Here is a 22,947-nt window from a genome sequence, read left to right on the forward strand (position 1 = left end):
GGAAGGCTCCAGCGAAGTTCTGGAAGGTACCGGCAGGGGTGTGGAGCTATGCTGACTCCAGTGCCTCGCCAGCCGCTCTAATTTTGTCTGCTGAAGATCCATGGCGCAAACAGCCCGATAGAGGTACTCCCACAGATTCTCGTTTCGGCTTAAATCCGGATAATCTGGTGTCGAGAGGAGTGCGGTACGCTCATTCCCGTCCTCTTCGAACCACATACGTACACTGTGAGCTGTGTAACATCTTGGATTGTCCTTCAGGTAGATACCTAGTATATCAAGTGAAACCAAACCAGGTGAACATTAACAAAACTAACTAAAGGGACGGATTACGGACTGGAAATCGAAGGAAAAATGTTCCATGGACATGTGTCCATAAATGCATCATTACCATGGTAGATGACACTGACGAACGACAGTACCTTTGATCACTTGCCGTATGCTACTTTTGTGTTTCAGGTGGTGGGGATAGCAGCGGTTGTCACGCAGTATACATATAACCATACCCTGGCTGATTCCATGTTGGTGGGCCGCTTGCCTGGAGCCTCTGCGTCTCAATATCATGTAGAGCCCGGTCTTTTAGATCAGGTGTACGCATAGTCCGACGCCTCCCTGCAAGTTCCTCTGTCTGAAAGGAACTGTGATCACAAAATGACCCAAAAAGGGTTTGAAATGTTGTGTGATGTGGTTGGTGTCTGTGAGGGTACTTGTTTTGGTATAGCCGTGCTGTATCTCCCAGTTTCCATGTGCTTGGAAGTACACAACACCATCTCGGCTTGTTTCCGAAATGAATACCGGACCATTCTGCTGCTTACAGTTCGCTGTGTCAATCTTACAGCTTTGCAACACACAAGGAACGGCACGTTGTCAGAGGAACTGTCAGTCGTCAGCGTCATTTACTGTGACAACGATGCAGTTCCGGTCACACGTTGATACGACCTTTTCTCCTCCCATTTCCAGTCAAGAATCCGTCCTGCAGTTTGTCGGTTTTATCGTCCTGCATAGTGGTGGACATACTGTCCAAGGAGAGATGCATAGTTGTGTTGATCCATTGTGCCTTCCAGGAAAATGCAGTTCTGGCGTGCTGATACCAGACTACGTAGTGGATGAACAACAGTGAGCACGGAGGAATGAAGCAGGCGCCTCCAGCGGAGACGCAGCGACGTTCGCTGAACGGTAGTTGCAAAGGTACTTTTGGTATCCCCTTGGATCATCTGGGTGGTCAGTTCCTCAACGGTTGTACGTCTATTTGTCCGTACACATCCCCACAGCAATCGTACACCTCTGTCATCGACGGCCCCTTGTGCGCCTCAGTCGCCGGCCGCTGTGACCGAGCGGTTCTAGGCGCTTCAGTCCGGAGCCGCTGTACTGCTATGGTCGCAGGTTCGAATCCTGCCTCGGGCATGGTTGTGTGTGATGTCCTTAGATTAGTTAGCTTTAAGTAGTTCTAAGTTCTACGGGACTGATGACCTCAGATGTTAAATCCCATAACGCTTAGAGCCATTTAAACCATTTTTGCACCTCAGTCGCCTCGACACCGGATTTTGATAGCGCCATTTTCCCGTGCACAGTATAGCTTAACCACGGCGGCACGTGAACAGTTTACGAACTTCGCCGTCTCGGAAATGCTTTCAAATTTGACCCAAAATCCAATAATAATGCCCTTTTCGACGTCATATATGTCGCTCCGTTTCCGCTTTACTCCAAAAAGGCACTTTTTCCGCCTCCCGCGGACGCGCTTTACGTATCCTCTACTGCTGGTGCTACCATCTGCTGCCTGTGAGTGGTTATTGTCGCTCACTGACGTCGAAGATACACGGTGGCCACATTAATGTGACTGGACAGTGTATAATTCTGATTACTTGCGTACTTCAGCATTAGTGTCCTCCACTGGTTATAGTCATGTTTGCGTAAGTATGCCCCCTGGCCATCACTAGCACTTATAACTCACTCATTTGTACAGACTGTTTGACGATGTCATTGTATCACGATACTTTTAGTGACACGTATTTCTAGCATTCACGATTGTTAGCTATGTTATTTCTTATTACTTTTCTCACTGTCAGTTGAACAAATTTTAGTCACATTAGTGTATTCTTCTGTTTCTAACAGATCAGATGATGGCTGCAAGCCGAGACCAGTAACTGTGAATTGTATACCCTATGCGATCAAGACGGACATTTATGAACAAAGCTCCAAACATGATGGCACCAGTGTATGAGACTCATTAACTCTGCCACTTGTCGGTTTACACACGGCACTACAGTTTGATTGGCTTCTTCATTCAGTTCACATGAAAGTGGCGCAGTAATGCGACACCCAAATTGGCTATTGCGGCATGCCACGAGCACTAAGACTTATAAATTCAGTATTACTTCTTAGTTAAAGAAGACGTCAAACAGCGATTCGTATAAGAATAAAAAGTCTGTTAACGTTGCCGTCATTAGGATGTACTTATGAAACTAATGTGACACTAAAATTTGAAAAATTTGAAAATTTTGAACAGCCCCAATCACTTCGTGAATTGTCGGCTCGTCACGAACAATGCATCATGGATGTAATTTATGCTGGCGCCAGTCGTAGACCAGAACTTTCCGGCGACTAGTGAGGTCGCTTGATGGCGCAGGACTGCGAGCAACACATGCAATTTACATTTTAGGAAACTAATTTATTGTTAATTTAGGCATAAGAAGTATATTTGCAACATATGTTTTGCAATATACACTCCTGGAAATGGAAAAAAGAATACATTGACACCGGTGTGTCAGACCCACCATACTTGCTCCGGACACTGCGAGAGGGCTGTACAAGCAATGATCACACGCACGGCACAGCGGACACACCAGGAACCGCGGTGTTGGCCGTCGAATGGCGCTAGCTCCGCAGCATTTGTGCACCGCCGCCGTCAGTGTCAGCCAGTTTGCCGTGGCATACGGAGCTCCATCGCAGTCTTTAACACTGGTAGCATGCCGCGACAGCGTGGACGTGAACCGTATGTGCAGTTGACGGACTTTGAGCGAGGGCGTATAGTGGGCATGCGGGAGGCCGGGTGGACGTACCGCCGAATTGCTCAACACGTGGGGCGTGAGGTCTCCACAGTACATCGATGTTGTCGCCAGTGGTCGGCGGAAGGTGCACGTACCCGTCGACCTGGGACCGGACCGCAGCGACGCACGGATGCACGCCAAGACCGTAGGATCCTACGCAGTGCCGTAGGGGACCGCACCGCCACTTCCCAGCAAATTAGGGACACTGTTGCTCCTGGGGTATCGGCGAGGACCATTCCCAACCGTCTCCATGAAGCTGGGCTACGGTCCCGCACACCGTTAGGCCATCTCCCGCTCACGCCCCAACATCGTGCAGCCCGCCTCCAGTGGTGTCGCGACAGGCGTGAATGGAGGGACGAATGGAGACGTGTCGTCTTCAGCGATGAGAGTCGCTTCTGCCTTGGTGCCAATGATGGTCGTATGCGTGTTTGGCGCCGTGCAGGTGAGCGCCACAATCAGGACTGCATACGACCGAGGCACACAGGGCCAACACCCGGCATCATGGTGTGGGGAGCGATCTCCTACACTGGCCGTACACCACTGGTGATCGTCGAGGGGACACTGAATAGTGCACGGTACATCCAAACCGTCATCGAACCCATCGTTCTACCATTCCTAGACCGGCAAGGGAACTTGCTGTTCCAACAGGACAATGCACGTCCGCATGTATCCCGTGCCACCCAACGTGCTCTAGAAGGTGTAAGTCAACTACCCTGGCCAGCAAGATCTCCGGATCTGTCCCCCATTGAGCATGTTTGGGACTGGATGAAGCGTCGTCTCACGCGGTCTGCACGTCCAGCACGAACGCTGGTCCAGCTGAGGCGCCAGGTGGAAATGGCATGGCAAGCCGTTCCACAGGACTACATCCAGCATCTCTACGATCGTCTCCATGGGAGAATAGCAGCCTGCATTGCTGCGAAAGGTGGATATACACTGTACTAGTGCCGACATTGTGCATGCTCTGTTGCCTGTGTCTATGTGCCTGTGGTTCTGTCAGTGTGATCATGTGATGTATCTGACCCCAGGAATGTGTCAATAAAGTTTCCCCTTCCTGGGACAATGAATTCACGGTGTTCTTATTTCAATTTCCAGGAGTGTATATTTTGCATGAGGTTTTTAGATTATTGACCAGTGTGTTATCTTGGCCAACGCCAGTGCCATGTATAAAATAACTGACATCCCTTGCGAAATTTCAATTAAGCCACTTAATACGCTACCTAAACTTGACTTATTGTGGCACGTTTAGTAGCAAACAATTTCAGCCGACAGTACCTTATTAATATTAGGCGCCTCGCCTTTGACTGCGCTGGACGCTGGACGTTCTGTGAGTTAAGCAACACCGGCGTGGACTGCAGTCTCATTACAAATGAGGCCATTTCTACAAACACTGCAGTAACGTTAGAAGGGGTACATTATAACCACTCAAAGTTAAAGATATGTGTGTATGTGTGTGTGTTAAAAAAAACCGTAAGCTGTGATATTGTAGACCTGATACTTTCAAAATAAGTAAAATGTAAATTTGTAATGTCTCAAAACAACAAGTTCCAACCCTATCTGACTCGTAAATTTGATCAGGCCTAGTCACATAGACTCCCTTTCATAAATTCAGTGCAACGGACAGAACCGGCCCTACGTGTGCAGTACTTCTACATGGCTGAGAACGTACTAGCTCGTGAATGCAGTGGGCTACATGAAATAGGCGTAAAGTATGTCAAAGATAAATACCGTGATTTGCTGCAAACAAAATATGACGGGTAGAAGTCAAACTGTCGAATAAACAAACATCTTTCACCACGTACACAGGGTGTCTCAAACCTTTTGGATCAAATTGAAACAGATGATAGTGGATCTAGAACCGATAATACTGAGATAGGTATCAAGTGTTTGGAAATGCGTATTTAATTTGTTACGAGGTGCGTCAATAAAGTAATGAGACTGATGTGAAAAAAATGTCGCTTCTCACTTATAAAGGGTGTCTCAAACCTTTTGGATCAAATTGAAACAGATGATGGTGGATCTACAACCTATAATACTGAGATAGGTAACAAGTGCTTGGAAACGCATATTTAATGTGTTATATTTAACACAGCCTACACCACCTAACAACAATGTAGTCAGTCTCAACGCATGTATTGCAGTGGCACATGAAGTTCAACTGTGCTCTCTCAAAGATCACTGGTGTCTGTTGTACCACGAGACAGGCAGCTTCGACCCTATCAAGTGGGTCTTCTTCCGTTTCCACGGGGGTTTCGTACAGCAACGTCTTGACGTAGCCCCAGAGGAAGAAGTCGAGAGGTGTGAGATCCGGCTATCGTGCTGGCCATGGGACAACACCGCTACTTCCAATCCAACGATGAGAGTATGCGTTGTTCAGATGAGCACGGACATTAACATCGAAGTGAGCTGGTGCCCCGTTGCGTAGAAACCACATCCTTTAGCGGACAACAAGAGGTGCAAAGAACATTGGCAGCACATCTCGCAGAAACACCACTTAACATGGACTGGTCAAATGAGGTGGCAGAAAATAAGATCCTGGACGGTGATCTTGGAAAATGCAAGCCCATACGTTGACAGAGAATTGTTGTTGTTGGCCACAGATGTGGTTGGCGTGGAGATTGTCCTCACTCCAGACATAGCTACTGTGGCTGTTGAAAGCGCCATCATGGGTGGATGAGGCCTCATCCGTGAACAATACAAACTGTACGAAGTTTAGTACTACGGCAGTGTGGTGGATAACCCATTGACAGCAGTGAATGTGAGAGTCAAAATCTGTTGGTCCCAGTGCTTGCTCGCATTATTTATGATAGGCATATGATACCTGTACCACCAGTACTGTCCACACTGTATCCTTTGAAATGTGTGTATCATGGGCAAGTTGATGGGTGCTTATTGCTGGGTGATGGGTCACACGATCCCTTTTATGAATGGTTCTCCGAAATGTCTTTGGTGGAAACCTTGGCCGCTCTTATAGCGTGAATGTCCCCATCTGCCTTAAGCTGGTATCCATGAATATTAACTTCTTCCAATTAGGATGCCGCCTGTTGGGAAAGCATTCTCTGTACATTCCTGCTACTTTATGGGTCCTACATATTGCCGCACCTCACATTAAACGTATGTTCGCCAACTCTTGCAATGAGTAACATTCCATCTTGTGCATGCAGCACAGGTTAATGCGCCTGTGGGATGCATGTGGTCGTCACATGACACACATGCTATGTCCTAAGTTGTGTACAGTAGGTTCAAATGGCTCTGAGCACTATGGGACTTAACATCTATGATCATCAGTCCCCTAGAACTTAGAACTACTTAAACCTAACTAACCTAAGGACAGCACACAACACCCAGTCATCACGAGGCAGAGAAAATCCCTGACCCCGCCGGGAATCGAACCCGGGAACCCGGGCGCGGGAAGCGAGAACGCTACCGCACGACCACGAGCTGCGGACTGTACAGTAGGTCTGTCTGGTCATCAGGTGTGTATGCTGTTCATCACCCTGTGTACAACAGACACCCTGGATCTTTGCGAGAGTATGGCACAACTGTATACAACTTTGCAATTCGTGCATTCAGACTGGCGGCGTCGCTTTGAACACTACTACATGCTACGTCGTAGGTATACATTGTACTCTGTGTGTGTCCATAACACAATAAATATACATTTCCAGCCATTGGTCCCCCTTCGCAATGTAATCAATTTTCGACCCACTATAAACTGATCTCTCTCTCTCTCTCTCTCTCTCTCTCTCTATATATATATATATATATATATATATATATATATATATATATATATATATATATATATACTGCTGGCCACCGTAAATGCAACACCAAGAAAGACAAGAGGTAGCACAACAAAATTTATTTTGTAGATAACATGTTGACCAAGTAACTAATGATTACGTTTACAGACGTCTGTGACATGTGGTTCCTGCCAGAATCAGTAGCCAGAGTAGCCGCCATTGTTGGAGATCACCGCTGCCACACGTCTCGGCATTGAGTCAAAGAGACGTTGGATGTGTTCCTGGGGTACAGCAGCCCAAGCAGCTTCCACACGTTGCCAAAGATCATCTGGTGTGGCAGCTGCGGATGTAATCTGGGTCACTCGTTGAGCAACCGTGGACCACATGTTTTCTATCGGCGAAAGATCCGGAGAGCGAGCCGGCGAGGGAAGCAATTCAATCTGGTTATTGACGAAGAACCTTTGGACAATGCGTGCCACGTGCGGTCGGGCATTATCCTGTTGAAATATGGCTGTGGCCGAGCCCTGAAGGTAAGGAAGGATAACTGGCTCCAGCACCTCGGATATGTAGCGCCGGCTATGTAAAGTACCGGCAATGCGTACTAGAGGCGTGCGAGAGTAATATCCAATACCGCCCCATACCATAATACCCGGTGCAAGACCAGTGTGGCGGTGCATAATGCAGCTGTCCAGCATCCTCTCTCCACGGTGTCTCCACACTCGAATCCGACCATCGTGGTGCTGCAGTCAGAAGCGTTCCTCGTCAGTAAAGACAACGTCATTCCATTCTGCCGTCCACATCTGTCTGTCATCACACCATTGGCGACGGAAACGTCTGTGGTTCTGCCTCAATGGTAGACGAAGCAATGGACGTCTTGCGGACAGACCACTCTGCTGTAAACGGCGTCGAATGGTACGCGCAGACACTGGATGATGCGTTACAGACGCAATGTGCTGTGCTATGGTTCGGGATGTCACTGAGCGATCCGTCACTGCCATGCGCACAATTTGCCTATCAGCACGTGCAGTGGTGCACCAAGGTGAATGCGATCGACCACGTCGGTCCGTCGTACCCTCCTGCATCCAACGGTCACATATCCGCATTACAGTTGTTTGGTTTCGTCCAACACGACTAGCGATTTCTCTGTATGATAATCCACAATCTCGGTAAGCCACTATCCTTCCTCTGTCGAACTCGGATACTTGATCAAACGATGTTCGCTGTTGTCTACGAGGCATAACTGATCGTCTTGTGAAACAACCACAAGGTAAACACACCTGCCGAACGTACACTCGTCGAAAGCGCCAAGCCTTAAATGGCGCTATGAGGTGGCGCCACAGGCGCGCGTGATGTGCGTCTGCGCTGAAATTCTAATCAGTTGCATATCTCATCGCTGCAAACCCATGGTGTAAATTTCACTTGATTCGGATGCTTCCTTCAGGGTATTTCATTTACGGTGGCCAGCAGTGTATATATAAGACTTACGGCCTACCGGCCAACGATTTCGGATGCACTCACATTACTCTATCTCTTACGGGAAACGGAACGGTAAATTGACTGCCGCGAGTAAAGAGTATAGTGGGCAGGGGCATTACAAATGTAGTGTGTGAACAGTAAGTTGGAAATGTGGGGCTCACGGGGAACGTGCCAGAGATACGTCCCTGCAGTCGCACTATCCTCTATGTTCTCGATGGCTCAGTCGGATAGAGCGTCTGCAATGTGAGCAGGAGATCCCAGGTTCGAGTCCTGGTTGCGGCGCACATTTTCAACTCTCCCCGTTGATATTTATCAACGCAAGTAAGCAGCTAATGGTCTGGATTTCATTGTAATTTCATTCAATGTCAGAAGTAGTGCTAGAGGGAATGGACAGCATGAATCCTGCAAGGCTGTCAATAAATCCGTAAGAGTACGAGGGGTTGGAGATCTCTTCTGAACAGAACGTTGCAAGGCATCCCAAATATGCATAGCAATGTTCATGTCTGGGAAGTTTGGTGGCCAGTGGAAGTGTCTAAACTCAGAAGAGTGTTCCTGAGGCCACTCTGTAGCAATTCTGGAAATGAGGGGTATCGCGTTGCCCTGCTGGAATTTCCCAAGTCCTTCAGAATGCACAATGGACATAAATGGATGCAGGTGGTCAGACAGGATGGTTACGTATGTATCACCTGTCAGATTCGTACCTAGACGTATCAGGGGTCCCATATCATTCCAATTGTACACACCCCACACCATTACAGAGCCTACAGTAGCTTGAACAGTGCCCTGCTGACATGCAGGGTTCAGGGATTCTTGAGGTTGTCTCCATACCCGTACACGTCCATCCGCTCGATTCAATTTGAAACGAGACTCGTCCGACTAGGCAACGTCTTTCCATTCATCAACAGCCCAATGTCGGTGTTGATGGGCCCAGGCGAGGCGTAACGCTTTGTGTCGTACAATCATCAAAGGTACACGAGTGGGCCTTCTGCTCCGAAAGTGCAAATCGATGATGTTTCCCTGAATGGTTTGCACTCTGACACTTGTTGGTGGCCCAGCATTGAAATATGCAGCAATTTGAGGAAGGTTTGCACTTCTGTCACGTTGAACGATTCTCTTCAGTCGTCATTGAAGTGCTACCGGATTTCTGATATTCACGGTATACTCGCGAAATGGTCGTAAGGGAAAATCCCCATTTCATCTCTGTCTCGGAGATTTGTGTCCCCTCTCTAGTGCGCCGACTGTAACACCATGTTCAAAATCACTTAAATCTTGACAGCCTGCCATCGTAGCAGCAGGAACCGATCTAACAACTGCTCCAGACTGGTTTTGTCTTACACAGGCATTGCCAACCACAACGCCGTATTCCGCGTGTTTACATATCTTTGTACTTGGATACGCATGCGTATACCAGTTTCTTTGGCACTTCAGTGTTCATTTACAGCCATTGGTTCTCTGTCCCAACATAATCAGTTGTCGACCCAGTATGAACTGTTCGGGACACCCTGTACGAAACCGTCATAAATCCCATAGTAAATAAATGTCGTGTGACGAGGGCCTCCCGTCAGGTAGACGGTTCGCCTGGTGCAAGTCTTTCCATTTGTCGCCACTTCGGCGACTTGCGTGTCGATGGGGGTGAAATGATGATCATTAGGACAACACAACACCCAGTCCCTGAGCGGAGAAAATCTCCGACCCAGCCGGGAATCGAACCCGGGCCCTTGGGATTGACATTCTGTCACGTTGACCACTTTTTTTTTTTAATTCTGTCCGATATAGTTCGTTGCGTTTGGTCGGGGCGGACGTCACAAGACATCCGTTCAAATTGATCGTTGGTTCCTTGACTCAGTTTTCTTTATTACAGAGAGCACGCAGCCGTCTGACCGAACACGCTGAGCTACCGTGCCGGCTTTCCACTCAGCTACCGGGGGCGGACAATCCCATAGTGCCTTATCGATATTGTAGTCATAAGAGGCTACACGTGGTCGTGATTCTCAGGTGGCCCACCGCGGGCACTCCCTAAAGTGCGTGCCTGCAGACAGGAACGTTCTCACGCTCCGGCCCACCCCGCGGCTGGGTGCTTAGCGAGACGGAGCGCCGCGCCGGGCGTCGGCGGGTGCCTGACCAGGACGCGCCGCAATCAGTAGGCTGCCTGCAGAGCCGCCCCCGGAGTGCGCTGCACCGCCCGGCCGGGCTGGCGGAATGCGCAACGACCCCACACCTGCGCGGGGGAACCGCGCCGCGCCGCACAGCCCCAGCAGCTGGAATTAGCGCCGCCGGCACACGTCGCTCGGCCGTTCTGCGAACGTGAGCCGCACGCCGAGTGCGCCGCAGCGCGCCTCTTACCAGGCCCCGTCCCCATCAAAGATTCCGCGGCACTCTCACTCATTCGAGCGCCTGGCAGCCGCACATTGCGAAGGCGTCCGACCCGGAGAAAGTTGGGTCGAATACTGCTGACGCAAGAAATTTATGAGTGGCGTTCAATAAGTACACTACTGTCCATTAAAATTGCTACACCAAGAAGAAATGAAGATGATAAACGGGTATTCATTGGACAAATATATTATACTAGAACTGACATCTGATTCATTTTCACGCAATTTGGGTGCATAGATCCTCAGATATCAGTACCCAGAACAACCACCTGTGGCCGTAATAACGGCCTTGATACGCCTGGGCATTGAGTCAAACGCATCTTGGATGGCGTTTACAGGTACAGTTGCCCATGCAGCTTCAACACGATACCACAGTTCATCAGCAGTAGTGACTGGCGTATTGTGACGAGCCAGTTGCTCGGCTACCATTGACCAGATGTTTTCAATTGGTGAGAGATTTGGAGAATGTGCTGGCCAGAGCAACAGTCGAATATTTTCTGTATCGAGAAAGGCCCGTACAGAACCTGCAACATGCGGTCGTGCATTATCCTGCTAAATGATAGGGTTTCGCAGGGATCGAATGAAGTGTAGAGCCACGGGTCATAACACATCTGAAATGTAACGTCCTCTGTTCAAAGTGCCGTCAATGCGAACAAGAGGGGACTCAGACGTGTAACCGATGGCACCCCATACCATCACGCCGGCTGATACGCCAGTATGGCGATGACGAATACAAGCTTCCAATGTGCGTTCACCGCGATGTCGCCAAACACGGATGCGACCATCTTGAGGCTGTAAACAGAACCTGGATTCATCCGAAAAAATGACGTTTTGCCATTCGTGCAGCCATGTTCGTCGTTGAGTACACCATCGCAGGCGCTCCTGTCTGTGATGCAGCGTCAAGGGTAACCGCAGCCATGGTCTCCGAGCTGATAGTCCATGCTGCTGCAAACGTCGTCGAACTGTTCGTGCAGATGGTTGTTGTCTAGCAAACATCCCCATCTGTTGACTCAGGGATGGAGATGTGGCTGCACGATCCGTTACAGCCATGCGGATAAGATGGCTGTCATCTCGATTCTTAGTGATACGAGGCCGTTGGGATCCAGCACGGCGTTCCGTATTAGCCTCCTGAACCCATCAATTCCATATTCTGCTAACAGTAATTGGATCTCGACCAACGCGAGTAGCAATGTCGCGATACGATAAACCGCAACTGCTATAGGCTACAATCCGACCTTTATCAAAGTCGTAAACGTGATAGTACGCATTTATCCTCCTTACACGAGGCATCACAACGTTTCACCAGGCAACGCCGTCAACTGCTGTTTGTGTATGAGAAATCGGTTGGAAACTTTCCTCGTGTCAGCACGTTGTAGGTGTCGCCACCGGCGCCAACCTTGTGTGAATGCTCTGAAGAGCTAATCATTTGCATTTCACAGCACCTTCTTCCTGTCGGTTAAATTTCGCGTCTGTAGCACGTCATCTTCGTGGTGTAGCAATTTTAATGGCCATTAGTGTAATTCAACAGACATTTTTCTGAAAGCACATTGTTCTTTTTTTTCTTCAGGATTCCAATTCACCATAATATTTCCTACTCTTTTGGTTACAAAATCCTATTTCTCAAGATAATCTCCGTCCAATGCGATGGCCCTAATCCACCTTACTGGGAGGTCCCGCATGGTTTCGTCGGCGTCGGAGCCAAAGACGTGCTCCATCAATAGCCTCCTCACCATTTAGGTACTGCTTCCAGCAGAATGCATCCCTTACTGAGTCAAAAACTTACAAGGTGCGAGATCTGGGCTGTAGGGTGAATGAGGAAGAACAGTCCAATGGTGTGAGAGATTCCGCTGTTCACAGACGTATGTGGGGCTTGCATTGTCGTGGAGAAGGAGAAGTTCGTGCTCACTTTTGTGGTGACGAACACTCTGAAGTAAGGTCTTCCTTGCCGGCCGAGGTGTCCGAGCGGATCTAGGAGCTTCAGTCTGGAATTGCGCGGCCGCTACGGTCGCAGGTTCGAATCCTGCCTCGGGCATGGATGTGTGTGATGTCCTCAGGTTAGTTTGGTTTAAGTAGTTCTAAGTTGTAGGGTACTGATGACCTCAGATGTTAAGTCCAATAGTGCTCAGAGCCATTTGGATTAGGTTCTTCCTTTTCCTGAGAGTCGCGCATACACTCGCCCTGATTGTCGCAGCGTAAGAGAGGAAATAAAGCAGAATATCCCCTCGAGAGTCCCACAAGATCGTGCGGATGAAGGTGCAGCTTTGAACTTTTTCTTCAGAGGAGACTTAGTGTGCGCCACTCCACGGATTGCCGTTTTGTTTCCTGTTCGAAGCGATGAACCCATTTCTACCTCTTGCTTATTAATGACAAATGAAATCTTTCCTTTGAAATTAATTCTCTTTCTCAATCTTCGCATACAAATTTAAGTGCTGCTTATTAAAAGTTATTTTCTGATTATTTCGACGAAACATAGAATGTGTCGTCGTCGTGGCCCTCAGTCGTTACCTGCAATAACCCAAAACTGTTCCTTACCTTTTTTACTGTTACTGGATCGCCATCGGACTGCTACATCGAACTGCGACATGAATATACTTACTCTGTTTTACTATACTCTATTAGCTGCTGGTGGGCTGTCATAATAAGTGGCTGTATTTATTACCAAAGCTGACGTTATTCTTTAATAGCAAAGCTGACGTTATTCTTTAATTAATTTGACTGAAGTTACGTAATTCATAGTTAAACTTTTTCTTGACAACAATAAAATGTCTCTGTACATCCGTTTATTATCTCTTGTAAATCATAGCTGGTGGCTGGCAGGCACACCGCTCCTCTCAACCTCTCGCTTCAGACCTGCTACCAACTCGCTTCACATCTCGCTTACTACTGACTTCCTAAGAACGCTAAAGTGCGGTCTCTCTTGCCAACAATGCTCTCTGGTGCAGACAATCCCTGCTACCATTACAAAATGTGTCAATGCGCGGTCTTTCCCGCTCTTTTCTTAAAATGTATGCATACGCGGTATCTCCCACCCTTTTTAAAATTATATCAATGTGCGGTCTCTCTTGCCAACAATACTTTGGTGCAGACATTCCCTGCTACCACAATTATTTCCAACATGACAAATATTAATTATTCCTACTTAATCATATCAATAAAATATAAACATCTTTCAAAAATGGTTCAAATGGCTCTGAGCACTATGGGACTTAACATCTGAGGTCATCAGTCCCCTAGAACTTAGAACTACTTAAACCTAACTAACCTAAGGACATCACACACATCCATGCCCGAGGCAGGATTCGAACCTGCGACCGTAGCAGTCGCGCGGTTCCGGACTGAAGTGCCTAGAAACGCTCGGCCACCGCGGCCGGCTAAACATGTTTCATAAATTGTGGTTTGAAAATAGACAATAGAAATATACACGTCTTACACGTGTAAACCTTGTTCTGTGTGTGACCGTATTTTAACTATTGGTGTATCGTATTTTCTGGGGTGAAGATTTATGGACAGTCCTGCAATTGTCTAAGCCTGTGTGGCAAACCGCCTGAAGACAATAAGCCACCTGGTATATCAGAGCAACAGTGGTTAGTCCACCACATGGATTCTATCCTAGTCTTCCTCATCTTCTGCCTCGCAAGTTTCTGATGAGCGTTAAGTTACACGGGCATGTCTTTAATATGATGTTTTTTCTTTGGTTGCGGGCCATAATAATATACTTCTTAAATGAAAATATTGTCATCAGTTGACTGTAAGTTTTTATTATTTATTTATTCCACAATCACCATTTCGGCTGTAGAGCCGTTTTAACGTGCAAGTTGAGACAATATACGATGATGCCAGACATGTCTGAATGACATGTGCTCGTCGAAATATTACAAAACCAATGTGTTCCTGTTCTCGTCTGGACATGGTTCGTACTTGCCACAGCAGGTGTTAGCAGTCATTATCACTGCTCCGTGTGCTAAAGTTTGTCTGCCATGCGTAATGCTAATTGTAATCCTTGGTTTTAATTCGCATTGCGATCTCATGATAACACGACTGATTCATATGCCCACATAGTTTTTGTAACATGAGGAGTGTTTTATAAGTAACTACCGCTTTGAAATAAAATTAAAACAAGTAGACTTTTCATAGCAATTTTAATTTTGCGTGAAAGCCTGTACTTTAATTTGCTTTTCAACACAATTCCAGTCAATATTAAAGCTCTTACTGTGTCGTACAACCAGCTTTTGTGAATACCATCCTCGTAGAAATGTGCCCCCTGATTGGACAACAATTGCATAAAACACTCTTCTTACACTTCAGGAAACTCATCACATAACGCCGAAATCGTAAAGTGCCTGTGTTCTCTTACGTTTCCGCCAACTTTCTGCACCAAATCGTCAGTAATAACTGAACGTCGTCCGCTTGGTTCCTCCTATGCACATTCCTATGGCCATATTTAAAACCTCTCACCCATTTCCGTACCATTCCATTGCTAATAATGTTTTCTCCATACACTTCGCTGATCTGACGATGCATTTCGGTCGCTTTCATCCTTCAGTACTAAGAGAACTAATGACGGCGCGTATTTCACAGTCGGCAGGAATCGCTATAGAAGGTGGCAATTCAAATACTCACAAACAAACGTAAACCCGCCGCATATTAGTGGGAATTACGTAGAAACTTAGAGTAAAATACGGGCTTTCATGTAAAAATAAAATTGATAAGATATGTCTACTTGTTTTGTTTTTAATTCAAACTAGTACTTACTTAAAAAAACACGCCTCGTACTTCGACGATAACATGTCACTCATACATGTCTGATACTGACTTTTTTCACCTTGCACTCGAAAATGGCTCTGCGTGTGAAATTATGACAGTGAAATAAATTAATAAATAATGACAACTTATAGTCAAGTGACGGCGCTGATTTCGGTTAAAAAGATCTTTAAACTCTTATCGACGTTTGGAAGAAATCCTGACTACTTCTTCCTGGGTGATAAAGGCACCAGACATTTTAACGTAATTGTAAATGCGGTATTGCGCTAATTTGTTTAATGAGCTTCAGTTCCAACTTTACTGTGACTCTGGTTTATGCGGCTTTCTCTAGCCGACACTGAGAGTCTCTTCTCGTAATTTTCAACGGAGTATTTTCCCAAACTGAACAGTCCCAGTAGAATCCCCCTTCTGAATGTTGTACCTGGCTTTAGAATCTGTGGTACATGGACCCACAACGCTGGGGCCTTACCCAAAATATGTAGGGGGTGTCGAACAGATTCATTCAGTTTCGCAAGACTATATCGATCCGTACAGGACAGTGCGCGGTAGCAACACATTCCGAAAAGCCGCATGAGAAAATGCGGTTGTTCCGGGGCTCATATATAGGGTCTTTTTCCAGCTATTAGAGAAATTATTCCTAACATCATGCCTTTCAAGAGCTGCGATTGCCCGCAATATAAAATAGCTTCCGACAGAGATGAAGAGTAAAGTGTTTTGGATCGTCCTTGACCTGGCGACCGTCTGTTTTCCTATCGGAAGAACGGGGATACTGCAACTAGCCTACAGTATTGCGCCAAAATTTGAACATTACGCAATTCCTCCAGCGCAGGAAATTTGAGCAAACCAGTTGGTTGTTTTGCATTAGGTGTGGTCCAGGACGGATCTTAGGTGGATTATAAAAGCAATATTTGCTCATGGGCAAGTCCTGAGAAAACCATGGAAAACAATAACTTTTGAGTACGAAAGGTACTAGTTGTGGGGATAGTTCTATAGTTTCTATTCAAGGCAGATAGTTGAAATTTTTACCATATGTTCTAAAGATCATGTTCCAGAAGAACTTCGGGAACATTTTTCGATATAATTATCCCTTCTGTAGATCCAGAGGTCCAAGCGTACCGTACTTAGCCGCGTACAAGATGTAGTGGCGTAGCAAGACAGCCAACCCACTCGGAGGTAGCCGAAAGGCACGCGTTAAGCTCACGCAGATTGGCGTGAGGTCTGGAACAAGGTAAAGTAATTATCCTATAAAGAAAAGAACGTAGTTCTTGGAATACTTAACTTTAATCCACAATTGGAGAACATCGCTCTTGTTTAGACATTATTACACTGAATATAAACTGGTAATGGCGCCTTGCTAGGTCGTAGCAAATGACGTAGCTGAAGGCTAAGCTAACTATCGTCTCGGCAAATGAGAGCGTATTGGTCAGTGTAGTTTCGCTAGCAAAGTCGGCTGTACAACTGGGGCGAGTGCTAGGAAGTCTCTCTAGACCTGCCGTGTGGCGGCGCTCGGTCTGCAATTACTGACAGTGGCGACACGCGGGTCCGACGTATACTAATGGACCACGGCCGATTTAAAGGCTACCACCTAGCAAGTGTGGTGTCTGGCGGTGACACCACACAAGATGCACGTGATATCCGGTCTGATGCGCAAATGTAATTTTAACTGGCGTAGTGGACACTTGGTAAGGCTCATACGCTCATCGCGAGGGTTCTGAGATCGCCAAACGATGTTCTTAGTGAGCATTTTTCCACCAATAAACTTTGTGAGGCACTGTCTCTGCACAACGGGCATTCAAGCCAATGCATATAATACCAAAAGTAGTACTGCAGTGACATAAAATGGGCTATAAAGGGTCTCAATATGCCTGAAAAGAACTTAAAATGGCTGTCAGGCCAAGCAACTTTTGTTGAATGCTGCTGTACACTTCAAAGTGACACATCTACATGACACTATTTTTCAACATAGTCGCTAAGCCTGTGTAAACAACGGTCGAAAGATTCTGGCAGTCGTTCAGTTTCTCAGCAATCGAAATCCTCTCCTTGATTACGGAACCATTCTAGAAGCGCTACGCGAACGTCGTAATCGTAGGGAAAACTGCATTTGGTGCGAATCAGTTCCTCTGTTAATTGTCATTTGCGGTCAGACACGTCTGTACTGTCAACTATTTGGCACTATTTCTCTACTGCTCGACACGAAAGAGCATTTGGTCCATTCATCCTCAGAATTTTAGGGTGAATCTGTGTGTAATTTTTACGATATTGCAGAGACTGTGCTATTCTGAATTACGATGCAGAGTTCCTTTGAATATGCGTGCTTGGATTTACGAGTACAGGTTGCAGACGTTTGCTCGATGACATATGGAAGTTCGGGTCTGGCCATTAGCCGCGCACGGATAGCTAAATGGTAAGGGGATCGTTCGCAATAAGAGGGAAATCTGGGTTCGAGTCCTGGTGCGGCAGAAATTTTCCATGTCTTATTCCATTCTACAGCTGGTGGTTGTACATATTTGCCATTGCGAACACATTTAATGTAATTTTTACGTTTTTACCCACGTGACTCGTACTGTCCCGCCTAGTTCAACTTCGGACTGTGGTACCGGTAGCCGCGCCAGTTCTCTCACGCAGTGTGAGGCACCTGTTACACGTCCCGCAGCAGAACTGTGTCCGCGTGAAACGCGAACCATGTACCCTATGTTGACAACACGCCACTCTTGTTGCGCTATGGTTTCAGCGTGGGACCGCTTGTTTTCCAGTATTAAACGTGCAATGAAAGTGCCTCAAATGGATTAAGAAAATTAGAGGCGGAAGCTCATAACATGCACCAAAATATTGGAAAGTGTTGTTGCTTAAAGTGTCATGCTTTCAAGTGATCCCATTGGAGCAATCAGTTTTGATGTAGTGGAACAGACCGTGAATGCATTGGAAACTGAGGCCTGAGCACAACTGAATTGTGGCTCCAGTTGGAGCTTCAGTCACAAACTGTTATATGGCATGACTTCAACCAGTCTTCAGTCTCAGCTGAACTGCAACAACACTTTAGTTGCGCGTTCAGTGGCTGAATTATGAGATGTCATACAGCAGGTGGGTTGGGACTGAGGTGTAAAGCAGCCATTACTGAGATGTTGTACCATGGCTCAGATGTACGCCGAAGAGCCAAAGGAAATACACCTGCCTAATATCGTGTAGGGCACCCGCGAGCCCGCAGAAGTGCCGCAACACGACGTGGCATGGACTCGACTAATGTCTGAAGTAGTGCTGGAGGGAACTGACACCATGAATCCTTCAGGGCTGTCCATAAATCCGTAAGAGTACGAGGGGGTGGAGATATCTTTTGAACAGGAATGACAGATATGTTTAATAATGTTCATGTTTGGGCAGTTTGGTGGCCAACAGAAGTGTTTAAACTCAGAAGAGTGTTCCTGCCACTCTGTAGCAATCATGGACGTGTGGAGTGTCGCATTGTCCTGCTGGAATTTCCCAAGTCCGTCAGAATGCACAATGGACGTGAATGGATGCAGGTGATCAGACAGGTTGCTTACGTATGTGTTACCTGTCAGAGTCGTATCTGTAAGTATCAGGGGTGGTGTATCACTCCAACTGCACAAGCCTCACACTATTACAGAGCCACCACCAGCTTGAACAGTCCCCTGCTGCCATGCAGGGTCCATGGATTCATGAGGCTGTCTCTATACCCTTACACGTCCATCCGCTCGATACAATTTGAAATGAGACTCGTCCGAACGAGGCAACATGTTTCCAGTAAACAGTCGAATGTCGGTGCTGACGGGCCCAGGCTAGGCGTAAAGCTTTGTGTCGTCCAGTCATCGAGGATACACGAGTGGGACTTCCGCTCCGAAAGCCCATATCGATGATGATTCGTTGAATGGTTCGCACGCTGACATTTGTTGATGGCCCAGCATTGAAATCTACAGCAATTTGCGAAAGGGTTGCACTTCTGTCTCGTTGAGCGATTCCCTTCAGTCGTCGTTGGTCCCGTAGGAGATTTGATGTTTTAACGTATTCCTGATATTCACGGTAGACTCTTGAAATGGTCTTATGGAAAGATCCCAACTTTATTGCTACTTCGGAGATGCTGTGTTCTATCACTCGTGCGCCGACTATAATACCACGTTCAAACTCACTTAAATTTTGATAACCTGCCATTGTAGCACAAGTGATTGATCTGACAACTGCGCCAGACACTTCTCTTACATAGGCGTTGCCGACCGCAGCACCGTAATCTGCCTCTTTACATATCTCTGTATTTGAATACGCCCACCTGTACCAGTTTCTTTGGCACTTCAGTTTATATTTTACTAGTGTTTCTTGCATGACCGTAATTAGATACATAGCACGTCTTTCAGTTAGAGAAATGTGGTATACACCTAATTTTAAGCTTTACTGCTTAACGATACTGTGTAACTGTAATGTTTCATATTTTCCGTTTGGAAAAAAATGAATAGCCTTACATAAACTGTCTAAATTTGTAGCAGACTATTACATTTTTTGCCAGCTTTCTATCATATACACGAAAATGCATTTATTACAACTGTGGAGCGCACCCTCAAGAAGTTACTACGTAGTTGGAACCTGTTTGTCTGCATCTACTGTATAAACAAGTTTTACACTAAATGAAGAAGATGTTATCCTTCAGGAAACGAAAATTTATTTCAGCAGTAAGCTTCGCATCGATGACATTTGGAGGCAGGACCACGTAACGACAGAATATTATCGGCTACGTGTACGTAGGATCGTACACACATGTCGTCGTTGGACCGTCGCACGGACTCCCGTATCGAAGATACAGCAATAGGCGTCAAAGACGTGGCGAAGCAACTGAAAGAATTGCAAACGAAGAAGTCGCCACGTCCGGATGGAATCCCAGCTCGGTTTTCCAAGAAGTACTCTACGGCACTGGTTCCAAATTCAGTTTCTATTTTTCGACTGGAGAAAAGGGCAGGTAACTTCTATATATAAGAAGGGTAAAAGAACGGACCAGCAGAATTACAGACGAATATACTTAACATCTGTTTGCCGCAGAATTCTAAAAAGTACTCCGAGTTCGAATATAATGAATATCCTTGAGACGGAAAATATTCGGTTCACAAATTAGCACAAATTTAAACGGCTTCACTCTTGCAAAACTCAGTATGCCGTTTTCTCACATGATATTCTGCAAATCACGGATGAAGAGCGGCAGGTAAGCTCTCTGTTCCTAGATTCCCGGAATGCATTTGATACGACACCCCAACTGTAGACTGTTAACGAAGGTCCGAGAGTACAGATCAGGTTCCCAGATATGTGAGCGGCTCGAAGAATTCTTATGTAACAGAACCCAGTACGTTGTCCTGACGCGAATATTCATCAGAGACAAGGATATCGTCAGAACTTCTCCAGGAAAGTATAATAGGACCACTCTGATTCTCTATATGAAACTCCTACCGAACAGGCCATGAAGGCCCAGTGGTACCGACCGTCCGCCGTGTCATCCTCAACCCATAGGCGTCACTGGATGCGGATATGGAGGGGCATGTGGTCAGCACACCGCTCTTCGGCCGTATGTAAGTTTCCGAGACCGGAGGCGCTACTTCTCAATCAAGAGCTCCTCAGTTTGCCTCACAAGGGCTGAGTGCACCCCGCTTGCCAACAGCGCTCGGTAGACCGGATGGTCGCCCATCCAAGTACTAGCCCAGCCCGACAGCGCTTAACTTCGGTGATCTGACGGGAACCGGTGTTACCACTACGGCAAGGCCGTTGGTTCATTCTCTATATACTTATACATAAATGATCTGACGGACAGGGCGAGCAGCACTCTGCAGCTGTTTGTTGATGACGCAGCGATAAACGAGGAGGTGTCGTCGTTGAGTGACTGGAGATTAAAAGATGACATAGGCTAAATTTCTAGAAGGTGGGATGAATGGCATCTTGCTCTAAAGATAGAGGGTGATTGTTATTATCCTTTAAAAACCACCAAGAGAAGCGATGTAGATGACGCTGAGGCTAGTGATTTAATGCAAGACGCCCAACCTTTTGCAATGAACGGTGGTTTTCAGTTAGTGGTTCAGGTGTTGGTGGTGGTGGTGGTGGTGGTGGTGGTGGTGGTTCAGTGGTTTCAGGTGGTTTGAACGGAGTTAAACCCATCTTCTTTAGAAGAACAAGAAACCTGCATCGCCGGTCGAGGTGGTCGAGCGGTTCTAGGCGCTACAGTCTGGAACCGCGCGACCGCAACGGTCGCAGGTTCGAATCCTGCCTCGGGCATGGATGTGTGTGATGTCCTTAGGTTAGTTGTGTTTAAGTAGTTCTAAGTTCTAGGGGACTGATGACCTCAGAAGTTCATCCCGTAGTGCTTAGAGCCATTTCAACCATTTTGAACCAACATAGAAAAAGGAGTGCTTATAAACAAACTTCACATTAACAAACAGACAGTAAAGTGATATAACTCATCCACAGGGAATGTGTCGGCATCGAACAGTACATCCATTTGTAACAGTTAAGGCTCCTAAAATCAAGGGCTTTTCACAACAATAAAACCAACAAATGCCAGACCATGTTAAGAGCTAGATTTGGACTGAGGGAGAGTGGAGAGCTTGTATACAAGGAAAACGAGTCCCGAGGCGCATGCACTGATAAAGGGGGGTATGTACCACTGGTGGCGTAAACAGCCAATAAGCATAAGCACATTGAAATTACTAACAGATTTACAGAAATACGCCATGTGAATAGACGAATATAGAGTGAAATCTTGAAAAAGACAATACTTGTTGCAGGTAGTAATTTCAGTATGACACGTAATATTGGTCTATGATGTTTTGACTGTAATTTATGTCGTCGCCCCGTTCGAGGGTTTCCTGTTGCCTCTGTAGAGAACGGGTTTAATTCCGTTGAAAGATTAACTGAAAACCATCATTTATTGCAACTGGTTGGCTGTCTTATTCTATTGCTAACTCTTATACTTGTGACGGTATACGATAGGTTTTTTGTTATACTAGACTTCGCTGTAAATCAGCTAAGACCGAGAGACCGGTAAATAAAATAATAAATATCTTACCTCAGTGTACACAAATAATTGTTTGACACAATGAAAAAAAAACTGCGTGTCAGACGCAAGACTCGAACGGTGAACTCCACGGACTTAAGCTGCACACGTGGGCCCCGAACCACACCGACTGGAATATTTGTCTTGGGTTGGGATGATGATGATGATAATGATGATGATGATAATGATGATGACGACGACGATGAGGATGATGATGATGATGATGATGATGATGATGATGATCAAGTGCAACCGACAGACACGATGAACCTCTGCACGTACGGCGAGGTACGTCATGTGGTGACTTCACATGTTTAACATTTCTCATACACGTTTAGCGTATTTACCGACATAGGCGACCTTATGTGTCGTATATTGAACTAATTGTCTCAGCGTCGTCTAGGTCGCTTCGGAGGCTTTTAAACATTAATAAGAATCACCCTGAATGAAATATAAGTGTATGCGGATGAATAGGAAAAACAATTCCAAAACGTTTCGAATACAACAATAGTAGT

At 46.5% G+C, this 22,947-nt stretch overlaps 1 pseudogene; it reads right to left on the reverse strand.

Moving 5' to 3' along the window:
• Positions 1-21,037: 21,037 nt before the first annotated feature.
• LOC126253930 (5S ribosomal RNA) lies at positions 21,038-21,155 on the reverse strand (annotated as a pseudogene).
• Between the last annotated feature and the right edge of the window lie 1,792 nt (positions 21,156-22,947).

The sequence above is a fragment of the Schistocerca nitens genome, chromosome 4 (assembly GCF_023898315.1).
Source record: "Schistocerca nitens isolate TAMUIC-IGC-003100 chromosome 4, iqSchNite1.1, whole genome shotgun sequence".
In the NCBI taxonomy this organism is placed as follows: Eukaryota; Metazoa; Arthropoda; class Insecta; order Orthoptera; family Acrididae; genus Schistocerca; species Schistocerca nitens.